Consider the following 17,524-nt stretch of genomic DNA (forward strand, 5'->3'; position numbering starts at 1 on the left):
AATTCCTAAGGATTGCCCATTGAAACTGACAAAATGGCCCTTGTTTGACGAGAGGAATGAGCAGAGCATTGATGTGGTCAAAAAGGACTCGAGTGAGACTTTCCCAGCATGTTTCTACCAAAGCTTTGTCTAAGTTTCGCAAAACACTCTCCTAATAAGCAGATGTTTGGCTCTTCAGAAAGTCAACATGCAAAATGCCTTGAGCGTCCCATAACACTGATGCCATGATGTTGCCTTTGGTCTGCCCTCCTTTTCCTTTGACTGGACCACTGCCATCTCTTGGTAGCCATCGCTTTGATGACGCTTTGTCTTCAGGATCATATTGGCAAAGCCATGTTCCAAATTCCGGTTACAATTTGTCAAACAGGTGCCCCAGGATCGTGATCCCTCCTGTTGAAAATTTCCACTGATAGCTCTCGTCGTCACTGCAGCTGATCTGGGCACAATGGTTTTCACAGCCACTGCAGGATTCATCTTCCACATCTTCTCATCTCTTCTTGAAACAAGCCATACCTCCGTAAAGAGTTGATTTCTTTGGGCTAGTGTCCTTAGAAGCTTTTCTTCAAACATCAATGATTTCTTCATTCTTCCACCCAAGCTTCACCGTCAATTGGATGTTTGCTCTTGCTGCAATTTTAGCGGAATTCAAGTTGCACTGATAGGAGGCCTTTTCAGTGGATGTCTCATCCTTCTTAGTGCCTCCAATGAGATCCAGTTCAGAAAGGTTGTAAGAAGTTAGTACATGTTTATTTTAGTGAAAACGAATTGAAATCCATGCATAGATTTCTCACCATGTACATTTTCTATGAACTTTCGGAAGACCCCCTGTACTGAATATTGCCCAAATCCTGGGAGAGAAGTGGATGCGGTCCACTTCCTGTCTTCAGTTTGCCCACAGTGGAGGAGTGCACAGAGCAGGGAAAGGCAGCCCCAGAGAGAGGCATGCCCTCCAGCATGCGGCAGACTGCTGGCCCAGTCCTGGCTCCATGGGTTGCTGTGTGGGCCCAGCAAGCTGAACAACCTCCCTGAACCTTAATTTAATCCTAGGTAGCCCAATTCCACTCGCTATTATAGGACTGCTGTGCAGGGACAGTCAATTAACTTAAGAAAAGGAACCTAGCTCCAAGGTTGGCAACCGGGAATTCCAGTTGATTCCATGGGCGGACCCCCTGAGGAATTCCCAAGCTGAAGTCTCGTGGAAGATGAGGTTCAGTGTGACTAGACTGAAGCACCAATCCAATGAAGGGGAAGTCCCACCCACTCTGCCCTGTGCCTGTATAAAGGTGAGGCGGGGCGGCCGCGCCACTCATTGAAGCCGCCAGTTGGGAGAGGAGCAGAGCCAGGCCGGTGCTCCCGAAGGCAGCAAGATGTTGCGAGCCACAGCTCCCTGCTGGTTCCCACCTGCATACCCAGAAGCTAAGAAGGTGGCCGAGGAGGCGGCCCACGAGGCAAGCCGCCATTTGGGAGAGGAGCAGAGCCAGGTCGGTGTTCCCGAAGGCAGCAAGATGTTGCGAGCCACAGCTCCCTGCTGGTTCCCACCTGCATGCCCAGAAGCCAAGAAGGTGGCCGAGGAGGCGGCCCTCGAGGCAAGCCGCCAGTTGGGAGAGGAGCAGAGCCAGGCCGGTGCTCCCGAAGGCAGCAAGATGTTGCGAGCCACAGCTCCCTGCTGGTTCCCACCTGCATACCCAGAAGCTAAGAAGGTGGCCGAGGAGGCGCCCCACGAGGCAAGCCGCCATTTGGGAGTGGAGCAGAGCCAGGTCGGTGTTCCCGAAGGCAGCAAGATGTTGCGAGCCACAGCTCCCTGCTGGTTCCCTCCTGCATACCCAGAAGCCAAGAAGGTGGCCGAGGAGGCGGCCCTCGAGGCTCCAGAATTCCCACTGCCCTCTCATCAGCCTGCCCAGAGCTTCGGGCTCTGCGTGCCCCAGATGCACAACCAGGCCTCAGCACTCGTGGACATCCGGGCGGAGCCCCAGAATAGGGGTCCGGCGGTGCCCCCAGCGTGGCCCAAGATGGCGACGGAGGCGTGGTACTTCCCCGCGCAGAGGGGGTCGGCCTGCTGCTTGCCAGCCGCCCCAAGGCTGACAGAGAGGCCCTGTGGAGTCCGCATCTCAGCCCCCAGGGAGAGGAAGAGGATCGCCCACTTTCCCAGCCCCTGCTTGGTCGCAGGTCGCACCGATGCCAAGAGAACCCGGGTGGCCGGCAGCAGCCAACGCTCCAATGGCTCCAGGGTCGGCACACAGCCACGGAAGACTGGTCGCAACAGACGGGGGAGGGCATGCAAGACCTCCACCACACTCAGCTCTAAGCGAATCGTCCGTCGTCCATCCTTACCGACTTGGAAGAAACCCATTATCCTCCGAAGGTCTCGCTGCCAAGTCCCCACCGTCATCCGCCGAGGCTATCTCCAACTGTTCACCAAAGAGTGTCTCAAGTTCTGCGCCTCCCAGCAGGTGGCCGAGGAGAAGGCGCTGAACGAGGAGAAGGTGGCCTACGACTGCAGCCCCAACAAGAACATGTACCTGAATGTGGTCCTGAACACCCTCAAGAGACTGAAGGGCCTGACCCCCAGCTCCATGCCGGGCCTCAGCAGGGCCGCCCTGTACAGCCGCCTCCAGGAGTTCCTGCTCACCCAGGACCAGCTCAAGGAGAACGGCTACCCCTTCCCGCACCCCGAGCGGCCCGGAGGCGCCGTCCTCTTCACTGGCCAGGGGAAGGGGCCCGGCGACTCCTCCTGCAGGGTCTGCTGCCGTTGTGGCACCGACTACCTGGTGTCCTCCTCGGGCCGCTGTCTACGCGACCAGTTGTGTTATTATCACTGGGGGCGGGTCCGCTCCAGCCAAGTGGCTGGAGGCCGGGTTAGCCAGTACACCTGCTGTGCAGCTGCTCCTGGCTCAGTGGGCTGCCAGGTGGCGAAGCAGCACGTGCGGGACGGCCGCAAGGAGAGCCTCCATGGCTTCGTGAAGACCTTCAAGAAAGAGTTTTCCACAGACGCTTATCCAGGAATCTACGCCTTGGACTGTGAGATGTGCTACACCACGCATGGCCTGGAGCTGACCCGCGTCACCGTGGTGGACGCCGACATGCAAGTGGTGTACGACACCTTCGTCAAGCCCGACAACGAGATCGTGGACTACAACACCAGGTTTTCCGGAGTGACCGAGGCCGACGTCGCCAAGACGAGCGTCACGTTGCCCGAAGTCCAAGCCATCCTGCTGAGCTTTTTCAGCGCCCAAACCATCCTCATCGGGCACAGCCTGGAGAGCGATCTGCTGGCCCTCAAGCTGATCCACAGCACCGTGGTGGACACGGCCGTGCTCTTCCCGCACTACCTGGGTTTCCCCTACAAGCGTTCCCTCAGGAATCTCGCGGCCGACTACCTGGGACAGATCATCCAGGACAGCCAGGACGGCCACAACTCCAGCGAGGACGCAAACGCCTGCCTGCAGCTGGCGATGTGGAAGGTTCGACAGCGCGCCCAGATCCAGCCACGCCACCGGTCCGCCTCTCCCGCCGCCCTGGCCTGTCCTGAGCCCCAGGCCTCTTCCCAAACTGCCATCGATCCCGAGAGCTAGCCCTGTCCACCTCGCCGCAAAGCGAAAGAAACTGGAGCAGCCGGCGGCAGGAGAGGGCCAAAAGCCAAGACTAACCCCGACCCCGGACTCCCAGTCCCCCGGAGTCCCTGCCGCGGGCCGTCGTCCCTGTCCCCATCCCTCTGCCCCTCCCAGACCTCTGTCCTTCCACCAATGGGCTCCCCGAGGCCCCAGCCGCCACTCCCAGTCCCCGGAGACCCTGCCGCCGCCCCTGGCGCCTGTGCCCATCCCTCTGCCCCTCCCAGACCTCTGGCCTTCCACCACTAGCCTCCCCCAGCCCACCTGGAATTCCCCGGCCTCTGACAACAAGGCCAGCCCCCAGGCCCACCAGCCTCCTGATCGTCTTCGTTCTTGGGCCTCTTCCCCTTCTGTGGGGCTGTCTGAACCTCCCCTCCCCCACCCGATTTTTCCCCCGCCCCCGGGGCAGGCGCAGAATAAATGTCTGTATGAAGTTAAAAATTAAAAATAAAAAAAAAGCTAAAAACCACTCAAAGTCCTTTGCTTTTGAATGTGCGCTTACCTGGTTTTCTCTAGAGGCACCACTGTGAGGTGGCTCAAGCCCTTAGGCTCTGGAGTTAGACATCTGGGTTCCCATTCCAATTCCACCACTGACTAGCTTTGTCATATTGGACGCATAACTTTTTTGCGCTTCTACTTCTTGATCTTTCAAGTGTCATCAGAAGATAATTAGACACCCACACAATAGCAATGGGAGATTTTAACACCCCACCGTCAACATGAAACAGATCAACGAGACAGAAAGTTGAAAAGGATATCCAGGAACTGAACTTAGCTCTGCACCAAGCAGACCGAATAGACATCTACATTAACTCTCCACCCCAAATCAACAGAATATACATTCTTCTCAGCACCACATCACACTTATTCCAAAACTGACCACATAGTTGGAAGGAAAGCACTCCTCCGCAAATGCAAAAGAACAGAAATTACAACCAACTGTCTCTCAGACCCCAGGGCAGTCAAACTGGACCTCAGGATGAAGAAACTCACTCAAAACCGCTCAACTACACGGAAACGGAGCAATCTGCTCCTGAGTGACTACTGGGTACATAGCGAAATGAAGACAGAATAAAGATGTTCTTTGAAACCAATGAGAACCAAGACACAACATACCAGAATCTCTGGGATACATTGAAAGCAGTGTGTAGAGGGAAACGTAGCATTAAGTGCCCACAAGAGAAAGCAGGAAAGATCTAAAATGGACACCCTCACGTCCCAATTCAAAGAACCAGGGAAGCAAGAGCAAACACAATGCCTGAATCAGTCAGTCAACTTCCAACAGGGCTCCAAGAGAGAATGAACCACCATGCCTCTTTAAATCCACGTTTCTATTTGGAATCTTCAATGAGAGATGAGACACTAAGCAGCTAGTTTTGGTGGAATGGCTGATTTTGTCAATGTTTTCGGTGTGTGAGTGTGTGTGTGTGTGTGTACGTATGGATAACTAAATTAAACTGATAATCTGGATGCTTACATTTCCATTCATTTAATTTGTGTATGTGAGCCCACGCACACGTATATACACACACACTAACACTTCCAGAACACTGACTTAGTGAAGAACTGGATTTCCAGTGTGTCAGACAAATTTCAGAAAGCGCTGAAGAAGGGCATTTCTGATGGATTTCACCGTTCCTGGAATTTTATTTTCCTTTATAACTTAGAGTTCTTCTCTGGAGATTTAATAGATAAAAGTCTTTTGCAGTGTACGTTATTTCATTGTATTTTTATAATTTATTTGAATTGTCATTTTAAATTGACAAATAAAAATGATATATATTTATGGTGTACAACATGATGTTTCATATATGTATACATTGTGGAATGACACAAAAATCAAGCTAATTAACACATTCGTTTCCTCACATACTGATTTTATGGTGATGAGAACATGTTTCAAATCTACTCTGATAGCACATTTCAAGTATACAGTACATAGTTACCCACTGTGGTTGCCGTGCTGTTCAACATATCTCTAGAACTATTCGTATCTGAAATTTTGTATCATTAGACTAACATCTCCCAATCCCTCCCCGGCCCCTGCCTCGGGTAAGCAGCGTTCTGCTCTCTACGACTCTGAGTTCCACTTTTTTACATTGCACATAGAAGTGAGATCGTGCAGTATTTGTATTTCTGTGTTTGCTTTTTAAAACTTTATGATGTATTGATGTATTTTTTCAGACAGTGTCGGAGTCTGTCACCAAGGCTGGAGTACAGTGACACAAACACGGCTCACCACGGCCTCCACCTCCCGGGGTCAAGAGATCCTCCCACTTCAGCCTCCTGAGTAGCTAGGACTACAGGCGTCCAACACCACACCTGGCTAATTTTTGTATTTTTTGTAGAGATGGTTGATCTCCAACTCCTGGGCTCAACTCTTCCTCCTCCCTTCTCCTCCCAAAGTCCTGGGATTACAGGCCTGAGCCACTGTGTCTGGCCTTTGCTTTATTTCACACAGTAGAACATCCTCTAGGCTCATTCATGTTGCTAATGATAAGATTTCTTTCTTTTTCAAGGCTGAATAGGATTCTATTGGATATATGTACCTATATAGATAGATAGATAGATAGATAGATATACATTTATTATTATTGTTTTGGGGGGGATATGGTTTCGCTCGTGTTCCCCAGGCTGGAGTGCAGTGGCATGATTTCGGCTCACTACAACCTCTGCCTCCCAGGCTGAAGTGATTCTCCTGCCTCAGCTGAGATTAAAGGCATGTCCCATCATGTGCGGCCAATTTTGTGTTTCTAGGAGAGATGGGTTTTCACCATGTTGGCCAGGCTGGTCTCGAACTCCAACAATTCTACTTCAACTATTTATTGGAAACAAATACTTATGTGTGAGAAACAAGATTTTCAAGAGTGAAAGATTTAAAAACGACTTAATTGTACATCAGTAAGAGGCTGGCTAACTAAATCAGAGTACGTTCATCCTTACAGAAGAATACTATGCAGCTAGAACAAAACCAAATGGAGGAAACTCTTCCAAATGGTAACTTGGAATGATGTTCAAGACTTATTGTAAAATAAGTTTACAGTAAGGTGTAAGGTACCTTATGGCAAAATTCTCTCAGAAATGTGTGTGTGTGGATTTCAAGTCATCCCAGTCCTAGAACATTGTGCTCTTTAGAGATGCCATACCTGTCTTTCCCTTTGTAATATCAAAGCAGTAATATCTTCTCTGGAGGCTTGTTGGGTGAATTGAATGGAAGAAAGTTAAGGAGGTACCAGAACCATTGCTGTTTCCCCTCCGTAGCCCTGCCACCCACTAAAGAAAGTTGGATGAGATTACTTAATGATTTCCCATTAAGTTGTATTTCCAAATATCATGATTACCATTTGAATGTAGTTGGTATGGAGCTTCGTGAGTGTGTGCTTCGTTTATTATGCATCACGTTCAGCTCCTTGTTATTTGCCTCCTAGTTATCATAGTAAAACTCTACTCCTCTACTCCGAGGAGCCCCTACCATCCGTATCGTCACTTTCCGGCCCAGCACTCTTCATGCTCGTTCGTTTAAAGCATTCTACATTGGGCAAATGAATCTTGGAAGGCAAAAGCTACTGAATTTAGCGAGTTTGTGGAGGCGTTCCCACCGATCAGCCAGGTGGAGTTCCACACACCCGATGACTGCACAACTCCTATAAGGCAGCAATATGCTGCAAACCCAGACGGCCACTCTTCTCACCCCTCGTCCCTTTGCTGTTCTGGATAATGAGGTCAATAGTCACCTAGGCAACTTGCAAAACTAACTGAAATGGAGAAAGGCCTTCCGGCTGGTGACTAGCCGAGGTCCACCTGGCCCCAATAAGCTGCTGAACAAGAAGGGCTGCCAGAAATTTCCCCCTAGGGAATTTGGTGGAGACGAAGACCTGCTCACTGGACAACGGTTCTTCCCAGGATACCCCCAAGCTGAAGAAGCGGGCTCTGAGCCACCCCCTTTCACCCTCCTTTTCCCCACCCTGGCCTGCTGAAGGTGCGCGTCAGGATGCGGACTACTGAGCCCTAAAGAAATAAGTCCTTCCACTTTGACCCCACGGAGGATTGCCTGTGCGGATCTTCAACGAGTCTACCAGTGTCTAGACACGGGAGCAGTTCTGTCTGGCACAGCAGCTCCCTCAAGGAAGACAAGAGTGAGGAGAAAGGAAACTCAAGTCTGACCATTCTGCCCTGGGAGACAAGAGGAGGATCTCATCTCTCATCTTTCCAAGCAAGGCAACGAGACTTTCTCTCATCTTTCCAAGCAAGGCAAGGAGACTTTTTCTCATGAGGAAACAAAAAGAAGTTGGAAGGAACGAAACCAGCCTGGAAGGTGAATTCCTAAGGATTGCCCATTGAAACTGACAAAATGGCCCTTGTTTGACGAGAGGAATGAGCAGAGCATTGATGTGGTCAAAAAGGACTCGAGTGAGACTTTCCCAGCATGTTTCTACCAAAGCTTTGTCTAAGTTTCGCAAAACACTCTCCTAATAAGCAGATGTTTGGCTCTTCAGAAAGTCAACATGCAAAATGCCTTGAGCGTCCCATAACACTGATGCCATGATGTTGCCTTTGGTCTGCCCTCCTTTTCCTTTGACTGGACCACTGTCATCTCTTGGTAGCCATCGCTTTGATGACGCTTTGTCTTCAGGATCATATTGGCAAAGCCATGTTCCAAATTCCGGTTACAATTTGTCAAACAGGTGCCCCAGGATCGTGATCCCTCCTGTTGAAAATTTCCACTGATAGCTCTCGTCGTCACTGCAGCTGATCTGGGCACAATGGTTTTCACAGCCACTGCAGGATTCATCTTCCACATCTTCTCATCTCTTCTTGAAACAAGCCATACCTCCGTAAAGAGTTGATTTCTTTGGGCTAGTGTCCTTAGAAGCTTTTCTTCAAACATCAATGATTTCTTCATTCTTCCACCCAAGCTTCACCGTCAATTGGATGTTTGCTCTTGCTGCAATTTTAGCGGAATTCAAGTTGCACTGATAGGAGGCCTTTTCAGTGGATGTCTCATCCTTCTTAGTGCCTCCAATGAGATCCAGTTCAGAAAGGTTGTAAGAAGTTAGTACATGTTTATTTTAGTGAAAACGAATTGAAATCCATGCATAGATTTCTCACCATGTACATTTTCTATGAACTTTCGGAAGACCCCCTGTACTGAATATTGCCCAAATCCTGGGAGAGAAGTGGATGCGGTCCACTTCCTGTCTTCAGTTTGCCCACAGTGGAGGAGTGCACAGAGCAGGGAAAGGCAGCCCCAGAGAGAGGCATGCCCTCCAGCATGCGGCAGACTGCTGGCCCAGTCCTGGCTCCATGGGTTGCTGTGCGGGCCCAGCAAGCTGACCAACCTCCCTGAACCTTAACTTAATCCTAGGTAGCCCAATTCCACTCGCTATTATAGGACTGCTGTGCAGGGACAGTCAATTAACTTAAGAAAAGGAACCTAGCTCCAAGGTTGGCAACCGGGAATTCCAGTTGATTCCATGGGCGGACCCCCTGAGGAATCCCCAAGCTGAAGTCTCGTGGAAGATGAGGTTCAGTGTGACTAGACTGAAGCACCAATCCAATGAAGGGGAAGTCCCACCCACTCTGCCCTGTGCCTGTATAAAGGTGAGGCGGGGCGGCCGCGCCACTCATTGAAGCCGCCAGTTGGGAGAGGAGCAGAGCCAGGCCGGTGCTCCCGAAGGCAGCAAGATGTTGCGAGCCACAGCTCCCTGCTGGTTCCCACCTGCATACCCAGAAGCTAAGAAGGTGGCCGAGGAGGCGGCCCACGAGGCAAGCCGCCATTTGGGAGAGGAGCAGAGCCAGGTCGGTGTTCCTGAAGGCAGCAAGATGTTGCGAGCCACAGCTCCCTGCTGGTTCCCACCTGCATGCCCAGAAGCCAAGAAGGTGGCCGAGGAGGCGGCCCTCGAGGCAAGCCGCCAGTTGGGAGAGGAGCAGAGCCAGGCCGGTGCTCCCGAAGGCGGCAAGATGTTGCGAGCCACAGCTCCCTGCTGGTTCCCACCTGCATACCCAGAAGCTAAGAAGGTGGCCGAGGAGGCGCCCCACGAGGCAAGCCGCCATTTGGGAGTGGAGCAGAGCCAGGTCGGTGTTCCCGAAGGCAGCAAGATGTTGCGAGCCACAGCTCCCTGCTGGTTCCCTCCTGCATACCCAGAAGCCAAGAAGGTGGCCGAGGAGGCGGCCCTCGAGGCTCCAGAATTCCCACTGCCCTCTCATCAGCCTGCCCAGAGCTTCGGGCTCTGCGTGCCCCAGATGCACAACCAGGCCTCAGCACTCGTGGACATCCGGGCGGAGCCCCAGAATAGGGGTCCGGCGGTGCCCCCAGCGTGGCCCAAGATGGCGACGGAGGCGTGGTACTTCCCCGCGCAGAGGGGGTCGGCCTGCTGCTTGCCAGCCGCCCCAAGGCTGACAGAGAGGCCCTGTGGAGTCCGCATCTCAGCCCCCAGGGAGAGGAAGAGGATCGCCCACTTTCCCAGCCCCTGCTTGGTCGCAGGTCGCACCGATGCCAAGAGAACCCGGGTGGCCGGCAGCAGCCAACGCTCCAATGGCTCCAGGGTCGGCACACAGCCACGGAAGACTGGTCGCAACAGACGGGGGAGGGCATGCAAGACCTCCACCACACTCAGCTCTAAGCGAATCGTCCGTCGTCCATCCTTACCGACTTGGAAGAAACCCATTATCCTCCGAAGGTCTCGCTGCCAAGTCCCCACCGTCATCCGCCGAGGCTATCTCCAACTGTTCACCAAAGAGTGTCTCAAGTTCTGCGCCTCCCAGCAGGAGGCCGAGGAGAAGGCGCTGAACGAGGAGAAGGTGGCCTACGACTGCAGCCCCAACAAGAACATGTACCTGAATGTGGTCCTGAACACCCTCAAGAGACTGAAGGGCCTGACCCCCAGCTCCATGCCGGGCCTCAGCAGGGCCGCCCTGTACAGCCGCCTCCAGGAGTTCCTGCTCACCCAGGACCAGCTCAAGGAGAACGGCTACCCCTTCCCGCACCCCGAGCGGCCCGGAGGCGCCGTCCTCTTCACTGGCCAGGGGAAGGGGCCCGGCGACTCCTCCTGCAGGGTCTGCTGCCGTTGTGGCACCGACTACCTGGTGTCCTCCTCGGGCCGCTGTCTACGCGACCAGTTGTGTTATTATCACTGGGGGCGGGTCCGCTCCAGCCAAGTGGCTGGAGGCCGGGTTAGCCAGTACACCTGCTGTGCAGCTGCTCCTGGCTCAGTGGGCTGCCAGGTGGCGAAGCAGCACGTGCGGGACGGCCGCAAGGAGAGCCTCCATGGCTTCGTGAAGACCTTCAAGAAAGAGTTTTCCACAGACGCTTATCCAGGAATCTACGCCATGGACTGTGAGATGTGCTACACCACGCATGGCCTGGAGCTGACCCGCGTCACCGTGGTGGACGCCGACATGCAAGTGGTGTACGACACCTTCGTCAAGCCCGACAACGAGATCGTGGACTACAACACCAGGTTTTCCGGAGTGACCGAGGCCGACGTCGCCAAGACGAGCGTCACGTTGCCCGAAGTCCAAGCCATCCTGCTGAGCTTTTTCAGCGCCCAAACCATCCTCATCGGGCACAGCCTGGAGAGCGATCTGCTGGCCCTCAAGCTGATCCACAGCACCGTGGTGGACACGGCCGTGCTCTTCCCGCACTACCTGGGTTTCCCCTACAAGCGTTCCCTCAGGAATCTCGCGGCCGACTACCTGGGACAGATCATCCAGGACAGCCAGGACGGCCACAACTCCAGCGAGGACGCAAACGCCTGCCTGCAGCTGGCGATGTGGAAGGTTCGACAGCGCGCCCAGATCCAGCCACGCCACCGGTCCGCCTCTCCCGCCGCCCTGGCCTGTCCTGAGCCCCAGGCCTCTTCCCAAACTGCCATCGATCCCGAGAGCTAGCCCTGTCCACCTCGCCGCAAAGCGAAAGAAACTGGAGCAGCCGGCGGCAGGAGAGGGCCAAAAGCCAAGACTAACCCCGACCCCGGACTCCCAGTCCCCCGGAGTCCCTGCCGCGGGCCGTCGTCCCTGTCCCCATCCCTCTGCCCCTCCCAGACCTCTGTCCTTCCACCAATGGGCTCCCCGAGGCCCCAGCCGCCACTCCCAGTCCCCGGAGACCCTGCCGCCGCCCCTGGCGCCTGTGCCCATCCCTCTGCCCCTCCCAGACCTCTGGCCTTCCACCACTAGCCTCCCCCAGCCCACCTGGACTTCCCCGGCCTCTGACAACAAGGCCAGCCCCCAGGCCCACCAGCCTCCTGATCGTCTTCGTTCTTGGGCCTCTTCCCCTTCTGTGGGGCTGTCTGAACCTCCCCTCCCCCACCCGATTTTTCCCCCGCCCCCGGGGCAGGCGCAGAATAAATGTCTGTATGAAGTTAAAAATTAAAAATAAAAAAAAAGCTAAAAACCACTCAAAGTCCTTTGCTTTTGAATGTGCGCTTACCTGGTTTTCTCTAGAGGCACCACTGTGAGGTGGCTCAAGCCCTTAGGCTCTGGAGTTAGACATCTGGGTTCCCATTCCAATTCCACCACTGACTAGCTTTGTCATATTGGACGCATAACTTTTTTGCGCTTCTACTTCTTGATCTTTCAAGTGTCATCAGAAGATAATTAGACACCCACACAATAGCAATGGGAGATTTTAACACCCCACCGTCAACATGAAACAGATCAACGAGACAGAAAGTTGAAAAGGATATCCAGGAACTGAACTTAGCTCTGCACCAAGCAGACCGAATAGACATCTACATTAACTCTCCACCCCAAATCAACAGAATATACATTCTTCTCAGCACCACATCACACTTATTCCAAAACTGACCACATAGTTGGAAGGAAAGCACTCCTCCGCAAATGCAAAAGAACAGAAATTACAACCAACTGTCTCTCAGACCCCAGGGCAGTCAAACTGGACCTCAGGATGAAGAAACTCACTCAAAACCGCTCAACTACACGGAAACGGAGCAATCTGCTCCTGAGTGACTACTGGGTACATAGCGAAATGAAGACAGAATAAAGATGTTCTTTGAAACCAATGAGAACCAAGACACAACATACCAGAATCTCTGGGATACATTGAAAGCAGTGTGTAGAGGGAAACGTAGCATTAAATGCCCACAAGAGAAAGCAGGAAAGATCTAAAATGGACACCCTCACGTCCCAATTCAAAGAACCAGGGAAGCAAGAGCAAACACAATGCCTGAATCAGTCAGTCAACTTCCAACAGGGCTCCAAGAGAGAATGAACCACCATGCCTCTTTAAATCCACGTTTCTATTTGGAATCTTCAATGAGAGATGAGACACTAAGCAGCTAGTTTTGGTGGAATGGCTGATTTTGTCAATGTTTTCGGTGTGTGAGTGTGTGTGTGTGTGTGTATGTATGGATAACTAAATTAAACTGATAATCTGGATGCTTACATTTCCATTCATTTAATTTGTGTATGTGAGCCCACGCACACGTATATACACACACACTAACACTTCCAGAACACTGACTTAGTGAAGAACTGGATTTCCAGTGTGTCAGACAAATTTCAGAAAGCGCTGAAGAAGGGCATTTCTGATGGATTTCACCGTTCCTGGAATTTTATTTTCCTTTATAACTTAGAGTTCTTCTCTGGAGATTTAATAGATAAAAGTCTTTTGCAGTGTACGTTATTTCATTGTATTTTTATAATTTATTTGAATTGTCATTTGAAATTGACAAATAAAAATGATAGATATTTATGGTGTACAACATGATGTTTCATATATGTATACATTGTGGAATGACACAAAAATCAAGCTAATTAACACATTCGTTTCCTCACATACTGATTTTATGGTGATGAGAACATGTTTCAAATCTACTCTGATAGCACATTTCAAGTATACAGTACATAGTTACCCACTGTGGTTGCCGTGCTGTTCAACATATCTCTAGAACTATTCGTATCTGAAATTTTGTATCATTAGACTAACATCTCCCAATCCCTCCCCGGCCCCTGCCTCGGGTAAGCAGCGTTCTGCTCTCTACGACTCTGAGTTCCACTTTTTTACATTGCACATAGAAGTGAGATCGTGCAGTATTTGTATTTCTGTGTTTGCTTTTTAAAACTTTATGATGTATTGATGTATTTTTTCAGACAGTGTCGGAGTCTGTCACCAAGGCTGGAGTACAGTGACACAAACACGGCTCACCACGGCCTCCACCTCCCGGGGTCAAGAGATCCTCCCACTTCAGCCTCCTGAGTAGCTAGGACTACAGGCGTCCAACACCACACCTGGCTAATTTTTGTATTTTTTGTAGAGATGGTTGATCTCCAACTCCTGGGCTCAACTCTTCCTCCTCCCTTCTCCTCCCAAAGTCCTGGGATTACAGGCCTGAGCCACTGTGTCTGGCCTTTGCTTTATTTCACACAGTAGAACATCCTCTAGGCTCATTCATGTTGCTAATGATAAGATTTCTTTCTTTTTCAAGGCTGAATAGGATTCTATTGGATATATGTACCTATATAGATAGATAGATAGATAGATAGATATACATTTATTATTATTGTTTTGGGGGGGATATGGTTTCGCTCGTGTTCCCCAGGCTGGAGTGCAGTGGCATGATTTCGGCTCACTACAACCTCTGCCTCCCAGGCTGAAGTGATTCTCCTGCCTCAGCTGAGATTAAAGGCATGTCCCATCATGTGCGGCCAATTTTGTGTTTCTAGGAGAGATGGGTTTTCACCATGTTGGCCAGGCTGGTCTCGAACTCCAACAATTCTACTTCAACTATTTATTGGAAACAAATACTTATGTGTGAGAAACAAGATTTTCAAGAGTGAAAGATTTAAAAACGACTTAATTGTACATCAGTAAGAGGCTGGCTAACTAAATCAGAGTACGTTCATCCTTACAGAAGAATACTATGCAGCTAGAACAAAACCAAATGGAGGAAACTCTTCCAAATGGTAACTTGGAATGATGTTCAAGACTTATTGTAAAATAAGTTTACAGTAAGGTGTAAGGTACCTTATGGCAAAATTCTCTCAGAAATGTGTGTGTGTGGATTTCAAGTCATCCCAGTCCTAGAACATTGTGCTCTTTAGAGATGCCATACCTGTCTTTCCCTTTGTAATATCAAAGCAGTAATATCTTCTCTGGAGGCTTGTTGGGTGAATTGAATGGAAGAAAGTTAAGGAGGTACCAGAACCATTGCTGTTTCCCCTCCGTAGCCCTGCCACCCACTAAAGAAAGTTGGATGAGATTACTTAATGATTTCCCATTAAGTTGTATTTCCAAATATCATGATTACCATTTGAATGTAGTTGGTATGGAGCTTCGTGAGTGTGTGCTTCGTTTATTATGCATCACGTTCAGCTCCTTGTTATTTGCCTCCTAGTTATCATAGTAAAACTCTACTCCTCTACTCCGAGGAGCCCCTACCATCCGTATCGTCACTTTCCGGCCCAGCACTCTTCATGCTCGTTCGTTTAAAGCATTCTACATTGGGCAAATGAATCTTGGAAGGCAAAAGCTACTGAATTTAGCGAGTTTGTGGAGGCGTTCCCACCGATCAGCCAGGTGGAGTTCCACACACCCGATGACTGCACAACTCCTATAAGGCAGCAATATGCTGCAAACCCAGACGGCCACTCTTCTCACCCCTCGTCCCTTTGCTGTTCTGGATAATGAGGTCAATAGTCACCTAGGCAACTTGCAAAACTAACTGAAATGGAGAAAGGCCTTCCGGCTGGTGACTAGCCGAGGTCCACCTGGCCCCAATAAGCTGCTGAACAAGAAGGGCTGCCAGAAATTTCCCCCTAGGGAATTTGGTGGAGACGAAGACCTGCTCACTGGACAACGGTTCTTCCCAGGATACCCCCAAGCTGAAGAAGCGGGCTCTGAGCCACCCCCTTTCACCCTCCTTTTCCCCACCCTGGCCTGCTGAAGGTGCGCGTCAGGATGCGGACTACTGAGCCCTAAAGAAATAAGTCCTTCCACTTTGACCCCACGGAGGATTGCCTGTGCGGATCTTCAACGAGTCTACCAGTGTCTAGACACGGGAGCAGTTCTGTCTGGCACAGCAGCTCCCTCAAGGAAGACAAGAGTGAGGAGAAAGGAAACTCAAGTCTGACCATTCTGCCCTGGGAGACAAGAGGAGGATCTCATCTCTCATCTTTCCAAGCAAGGCAACGAGACTTTCTCTCATCTTTCCAAGCAAGGCAAGGAGACTTTTTCTCATGAGGAAACAAAAAGAAGTTGGAAGGAACGAAACCAGCCTGGAAGGTGAATTCCTAAGGATTGCCCATTGAAACTGACAAAATGGCCCTTGTTTGACGAGAGGAATGAGCAGAGCATTGATGTGGTCAAAAAGGACTCGAGTGAGACTTTCCCAGCATGTTTCTACCAAAGCTTTGTCTAAGTTTCGCAAAACACTCTCCTAATAAGCAGATGTTTGGCTCTTCAGAAAGTCAACATGCAAAATGCCTTGAGCGTCCCATAACACTGATGCCATGATGTTGCCTTTGGTCTGCCCTCCTTTTCCTTTGACTGGACCACTGTCATCTCTTGGTAGCCATCGCTTTGATGACGCTTTGTCTTCAGGATCATATTGGCAAAGCCATGTTCCAAATTCCGGTTACAATTTGTCAAACAGGTGCCCCAGGATCGTGATCCCTCCTGTTGAAAATTTCCACTGATAGCTCTCGTCGTCACTGCAGCTGATCTGGGCACAATGGTTTTCACAGCCACTGCAGGATTCATCTTCCACATCTTCTCATCTCTTCTTGAAACAAGCCATACCTCCGTAAAGAGTTGATTTCTTTGGGCTAGTGTCCTTAGAAGCTTTTCTTCAAACATCAATGATTTCTTCATTCTTCCACCCAAGCTTCACCGTCAATTGGATGTTTGCTCTTGCTGCAATTTTAGCGGAATTCAAGTTGCACTGATAGGAGGCCTTTTCAGTGGATGTCTCATCCTTCTTAGTGCCTCCAATGAGATCCAGTTCAGAAAGGTTGTAAGAAGTTAGTACATGTTTATTTTAGTGAAAACGAATTGAAATCCATGCATAGATTTCTCACCATGTACATTTTCTATGAACTTTCGGAAGACCCCCTGTACTGAATATTGCCCAAATCCTGGGAGAGAAGTGGATGCGGTCCACTTCCTGTCTTCAGTTTGCCCACAGTGGAGGAGTGCACAGAGCAGGGAAAGGCAGCCCCAGAGAGAGGCATGCCCTCCAGCATGCGGCAGACTGCTGGCCCAGTCCTGGCTCCATGGGTTGCTGTGCGGGCCCAGCAAGCTGACCAACCTCCCTGAACCTTAACTTAATCCTAGGTAGCCCAATTCCACTCGCTATTATAGGACTGCTGTGCAGGGACAGTCAATTAACTTAAGAAAAGGAACCTAGCTCCAAGGTTGGCAACCGGGAATTCCAGTTGATTCCATGGGCGGACCCCCTGAGGAATCCCCAAGCTGAAGTCTCGTGGAAGATGAGGTTCAGTGTGACTAGACTGAAGCACCAATCCAATGAAGGGGAAGTCCCACCCACTCTGCCCTGTGCCTGTATAAAGGTGAGGCGGGGCGGCCGCGCCACTCATTGAAGCCGCCAGTTGGGAGAGGAGCAGAGCCAGGCCGGTGCTCCCGAAGGCAGCAAGATGTTGCGAGCCACAGCTCCCTGCTGGTTCCCACCTGCATACCCAGAAGCTAAGAAGGTGGCCGAGGAGGCGGCCCACGAGGCAAGCCGCCATTTGGGAGAGGAGCAGAGCCAGGTCGGTGTTCCTGAAGGCAGCAAGATGTTGCGAGCCACAGCTCCCTGCTGGTTCCCACCTGCATGCCCAGAAGCCAAGAAGGTGGCCGAGGAGGCGGCCCTCGAGGCAAGCCGCCAGTTGGGAGAGGAGCAGAGCCAGGCCGGTGCTCCCGAAGGCGGCAAGATGTTGCGAGCCACAGCTCCCTGCTGGTT

Source organism: Pongo pygmaeus, chromosome 7 (genome assembly GCF_028885625.2).
Source record: "Pongo pygmaeus isolate AG05252 chromosome 7, NHGRI_mPonPyg2-v2.0_pri, whole genome shotgun sequence".
Classification (NCBI taxonomy): Eukaryota; Metazoa; Chordata; class Mammalia; order Primates; family Hominidae; genus Pongo; species Pongo pygmaeus.